This window comes from Zea mays, chromosome 6 (assembly GCF_902167145.1).
Source record: "Zea mays cultivar B73 chromosome 6, Zm-B73-REFERENCE-NAM-5.0, whole genome shotgun sequence".
Classification (NCBI taxonomy): domain Eukaryota; kingdom Viridiplantae; phylum Streptophyta; class Magnoliopsida; order Poales; family Poaceae; genus Zea; species Zea mays.
This window is the reverse complement of record NC_050101.1, coordinates 118776104-118782103: the sequence shown is the minus strand read 5'-3', so window position 1 is coordinate 118782103 and position 6000 is coordinate 118776104.

The following is a 6000-nucleotide window of genomic DNA, read 5'->3' as shown; positions in this document are numbered from 1 at the left end:
CCCGACCTGGGCGCGGGACGAACACGAAGGCCGCGGGATTCCCACCTCTCTCACGCCGGACTCCAGCCGCCTCGCTCTCCCCCCTTCGCGCTCGCCCTCACGCTCGACCCATCTGGGCTGGGGCATGCGGCGACATTCACTCGTCGGCCCAGGGACCCCCCGGTCTCGAAACGCCGACAGTTGGCGCGCCAGGTAGGGGCCTGCTGCGTGTTGACGAACAGCTTCCCGTCAAGCTCCAGATGGGCAGTCTCCAGCAACCTCTCCAACCCGGGACGGTGCTCCGTTTCGGGAGTCTTGAGTTCATGTCCCTCGACGGCGGCTACGACATGATACTCCTTCCACCGCCGCGCGACAACGATAATGGCGACCGACAGCCCGCCCGCCGGCGGCGGAATCGACGACGTCTTCCCCGCGTGGTGGAAGAACAACCTTCGAACTCGTCCCGCCTTCTTCCCCGCCGACGGAGGGGAAGGCAGGGCAACCAAGGCCAAGCAGGAGACAGCGCCTCGTCGGCTGTCGAGCGAGTCGACAGCGCCGGCACCCCAACGGGGGGCGCACCGGGTATCGACTTCGCACTTGAGACAAAGACGAGCGCCGTCTCCCCGCGACACGCCAATCCCGAGCAAGCGGACGACGCCAGCACGCTCGCGGAAAGCTTGCTGGACGTCACCCTCGTACCTGAGACGACGGTGCAGTCAGTCCCCGACATGACTTTATCGCCGCTCGTCGACCAAGAGGTACCGACCGATTCCCATCCCACGTCATTTGGATTCAGCCTCAACCCGCCTAGCGACCTCGCTTTGGCGGGCGCTCTCGTAGAGGCGAGTCCAAACCCTCTGGGGTTTCGCATGCGGTCGCCTTGGGACCGGCTGACGGACGTCTCGACCTACGGGCCCTCTGGGTCCGAGGAAGACGACGAGCCCAGCATCTGCTGGGATTTCTCTGGACTTGGCAACCCCAGTGCCATGCGGGACTTCATGACCGCATGTGACTACTGCCTCTCCGACTGTTCCGACGGTAGCTGCAGCCTTGGCTACGAGGACTGCGGCCCAAGCCGCGAATGTTTCCACGTCGATCTAGGGGGTCCCTCCGAAGGCAACCATCTCGGCATGCCGGAGGACGGTGATCTCCCTAGGCCGGTGCCCCGCGTTGACATCCCACGGGAGCTAGCTGTGGTCCCCGTTCAGTCGGGGGGCCATGACCCATAGCTCGAGCAAATCCGCGGGGTGCAGGCCAGGCTCGACGAGGGAGCAGGAGCGCTTGAGCCGATCCGCCGGGACGTCGGGCAGGCATGGGCGGGCCAACCCCCGGCCGGAGAAATACGTCATCTGCCCCAGGGCTTCCAGCACCGCGTCGCCGACGACGTCAGGGTCAGGCCGCCACCCGCATCCAGTGGGGTCGGCCAGAACCTGGCTGCAGCAGCGATGCTTCTCCGCGCGATGCCGGAGCCATCAACCACCGAGGGCCGGCGAATCCAGGGGGAGCTCAAGAATCTCCTAGAAGGCACTGCGGTCCGACGGGTCGAGAGCTCTGCCTCCCGAAGGCAGGGGTACCCCTCGGAACCTCATGCCGCGACTTCCCGATTCATGCGGGAAGCCTCGGTCTACACCGGGCGCACGCGCAACACCGCGCCTGCGGCCCCGGGCCGCCTCGGCAACGAGCACCATCACCGCGACCGTCGGGCCCACCTCGACGAGAGGGTGCGCCGAGGCTACCACCCCAGGCGTGGGGGACGCTACGACAGCGGGGAGGATCGGAGTCCCTCGCCCGAACCGCCCGGTCCGCAGGCCTTCAGCCGGGCCATCCGACGGGCACCGTTCCCGACCCGGTTCCGACCCTCGACTACTATCACAAAGTACTCGGGGGAGACGAGACCGGAACTGTGGCTCGCGGACTACCGTCTGGCCTGCCAACTAGGTGGAACGGACGATGACAACCTCATCATCCGCAACCTCCCCCTGTTCCTCTCCGACACCGCTCGCGCCTGGTTGGAGCACCTGCCTCCGGTGCAGATCTCCAACTGGGACGACCTAGTCCAAGCCTTCGCCGGCAATTTCCAGGGCACGTACGTGCGCCCCGGGAATTCCTGGGACCTCCGAAGCTGTCGGCAGCAGCCGGGAGAGTCTCTCCGGGACTACATCCGGCGATTCTCGAAGCAGCACACCGAGCTGCCCAACATCACCGACTCGGATGTCATCGGCGTGTTCCTCGCCGGCACCACCTGCCGCGACCTGGTGAGCAAGTTGGGTCGCAAGACCCCCACCAGGGCGAGCGAGCTGATGGACATCGCCACCAAGTTCGCCTCCAGCCAGGAAGTGGTCGAGGCTATCCTCCGGAAGGACAAGCAGCCCCAGGGCCGCCCACCGGAAGATGCTCCCGAGGTGTCGACTTAGCGTGGCGCCAAGAAGAAAGGCAAGAAGAAGTCGCAAGCGAAACGCGGCGCCACCGACGCGGACCTTGTCGCCGCCGCCGAGTACAAGAACCCTCGGAAACCCCCCGGAGGTGCCAACCTCTTCGACAAGATGCTCAAGGAGCCGTGCCCCTATCACCAGGGGCCCGTCAAGCACACCCTTGAGGAGTGCGTCATGCTTCGGCGCCACTTCCACAGGGCCGGGCCACCCTCGGAGGGTGGCAGGGCCCGCGACGACGACAAGAAGGAAGATCACCCAGCAGGAGGGTTCCCCGAGGTCCGCGACTGCTTCGTGATCTATGGTGGGCAAGCGGCGAATGCCTCGGCTCGGCACCGCAAGCAAGAGCGCCGGGAGGTCTGCGCGGTGAAGGTGGCGGCGCCAGTCTACCTAGACTGGTCCAACAAGCCCATCACCTTCGACCAAGCCGACCACCCTGACCACGTGCCGAGCCCGGGGAAATACCCGCTCGTCGTCGACCCCGTCATCGGCGACGTCAGGCTCACCAAGGTCCTCATGGACGGAGGCAACAGCCTCAACATCATCTACGCCGAGACCCTCGGGCTCCTGCGTGTCGATTTGTCCTCCGTCCGAGCAGGCGCTGCGCCCTTCCATGGGATCATTCCCGGGAAGCGCGTCCAGCCCCTCGGACAACTCGACCTCCCCGTCTGCTTCGAAACACCCTCCAACTTCTGAAGGGAGACCCTGACGTTCGAGGTGGTCGGGTTCTGAGGAACCTACCACACGGTACTGGGAAGACCATGCTACGCGAAGTTCAAGGTCGTCCCCAACTACACCTACCTGAAGCTCAAGATGCCGGGCCCAACGGGGTCATCACCGTCGGCCCCACGTACAAACACGCGTTCGAATGCGACGTGGAGTGCGCGGAGTACGCCGAGGCCCTCGCCGAGTCCGAGGCCCTCATCGCCAACCTGGAAAGCCTCTCTAAGGAGGTGCCAGACGTGAAGCGTCATGCCGGCAACTTCGAGCCAGTGGAGACGGTTAAGGCCATCCCCCTCGACCCCAGTGGCGACGCTACCAAGCAGATCCGGATCGGCTCCGGGCTCGATCCCAAATAGGAAGCAGTGCTCGTCGACTTTCTCCGCGCAAACGCCGACGTCTTCGCGTGGAGTCCCTCGGACATGCCCGGCATACTGAGGGATGTCGCCGAGCACTCCCTGGACATTCGAGCCGGAGCCCGACCCGTCAAGCAGCCTCTGCGCCGATTCGACGAAGAGAAGCGCAGAGCCATAGGCGAGGAGATCCACAAGCTAATGGCGGCAGGGTTCATCAAAGAGGTATTCCATCCCGAATGGCTTGCCAACCCTGTGCTTGTGAGAAAGAAAGGGGGGAAATGGCGGATGTGTGTAGACTACACTGGTCTCAACAAAGCATGTCCGAAGGTTCCCTACCCTCTGCCTCGCATCGATCAAATCGTGGATTCCACTGCTGGGTGCGAAACCCTGTCTTTCCTCGATGCCTACTCAGGGTATCATCAAATCAGGATGAAAGAGTCCGACCAGCTCGTGACTTCTTTCATCACGCCCTTCGGCATGTACTGCTATGTCACCATGCCGTTCGGCTTGAGGAATGCGGGCACGACGTACCAGCGGTGCATGAACCATGTGTTCGGCGAACACATTGGCCGCACGGTCGAGGCCTACATCGATGACATCGTAGTCAAGACGAGGAAAGCTTCTGACCTCCTTTCCGACCTTGAAGTGACATTCCGATGCCTCAAGGCGAAAGGCGTCAAGCTTAATCCCGAGAAGTGTGTCTTCGGAGTGCCCCGAGGCATGCTCTTGGGGTTCATCGTCTCCGAGCGGGGCATCGAAGCCAACCCGGAGAAGATTGCAGCCATCACCAGCATGGGGCCCATCAAGGACTTGAAAGGCGTACAGAGGGTCATGGGATGTCTCGCGGCTCTGAGCCGTTTCATCTCACGCCTCGGCGAAAGAGGTCTACCTCTGTACCGCCTCTTAAGGAAGGCCGAGTGCTTCACTTGGACCCCCGAGGCCGAGGAAGCTCTCAGGAACTTGAAGGCGCTCCTCACAAAGGCGCCTATCTTGGTGCCTCCAGCTGCCGGAGAAGCCCTCTTGGTCTACGTCGCCGCGACCACTCAGGTGGTTAGCGCCGCGATTGTGGTCGAGAGGCAAGAAGAGGGGCATGCATTGCCCGTTCAGAGGCCAGTTTACTTCGTCAGCGAGGTACTGTCCGAAACCAAGGTCCGCTACCCACAAGTTCAGAAGCTGCTGTATGCAGTGATCCTGACACGGCGGAAGTTGCGACACTACTTCGAGTCTCATCCGGTAACTGTGGTGTCATCCTTCCCCCTGGGTGAGATCATCCAGTGCCGAGAGGCCTCGGGTAGGATTGCAAAGTGGGCGGTGGAAATCATGGGCGAGACAATCTCATTCGCCCCTCGGAAGGCCATCAAGTCCCAGGTTTTGGCGGACTTCGTGGCCGAATGGGTCGACACCCAGCTACCGACGGCTCCGGTCCAACCGGAGCTCTGGACCATGTTTTTCGACGGGTCGCTGATGAAGACGGGAGCCGGCGCAGGCCTACTCTTCATCTCGCCCCTCGGGAAACACCTACGTTATGTGTTACGCCTCCATTTCCCGGCGTCCAACAATGTGGCTGAGTATGAGGCTCTGGTCAACGGGTTGCGGATCGCCATCGAGCTAGGGGTCCGGCGCCTCGACGCCCGCGGTGACTCGCAGCTCGTCATCGACCAAGTCATGAAGAACTCCCACTGCCACGACCCGAAGATGGAGGCCTACTGCGATGAGGTTCGGCGCTTGGAGGACAAGTTCTACGGGCTCGAGCTCAACCACATCGCTCGGCGCTACAACGAGACTGCAAACGAACTGGCTAAAATAGCCTCGGGGCGAACAACGGTTCCCCTGGACGCCTTCTCCCGGGATCTGCACCAACCTTCCGTCAAGATCGACGATACGCCCGACCCTGAGGTGCCCTCGGCCCAGTCCGAGGTACCCTCGGCACAGCCCGAGGCACCCTCAGCTCGGCCCGAGGCGACCTCGGTTCAGCCCGAGGTACCCTCGGCCCCCGAGGCTGAGGCACTGCGCATCGAGGAGGAGCGAAGCGGGGCCACGCCTGATCAAAACTGGCAGACCCCGTACCTGCAATATCTCCACCAAGGAGAGCTACCCCTCGACCGAGCCGAGGCTCGGCGGGTGGCGCGGCGCGCCAAGTCGTTCGTCTTGCTGGGTGATGAGAAGGAGCTCTACCACCGTAGCCCCTCAGGCATCCTCCAGCGATGCATCTCCGTCGCCGAAGGTCAGGAACTCCTGCGAGAGATACACTCGGGGGCTTGCGGCCATCACGCAGCGCCTCGAGCCCTTGTCGGGAATGCTTTCCGACAAGGCTTCTACTGGCCGACGGCGGTGGCCGACGCCACTAGAATTATCCGCACCTACGAAGGGTGTCAATTCTATGCGAAGCAGACCCACCTGCCCGCTCAGGCTCTACAGACGATACCCATCACCTGGCCCTTTGCTGTGTGGGGGTCTGGACCTCGTCGGCCCCTTGCAGAAGGCGCCCGGGGGCTACACGCACCTGCTGGTCGCCA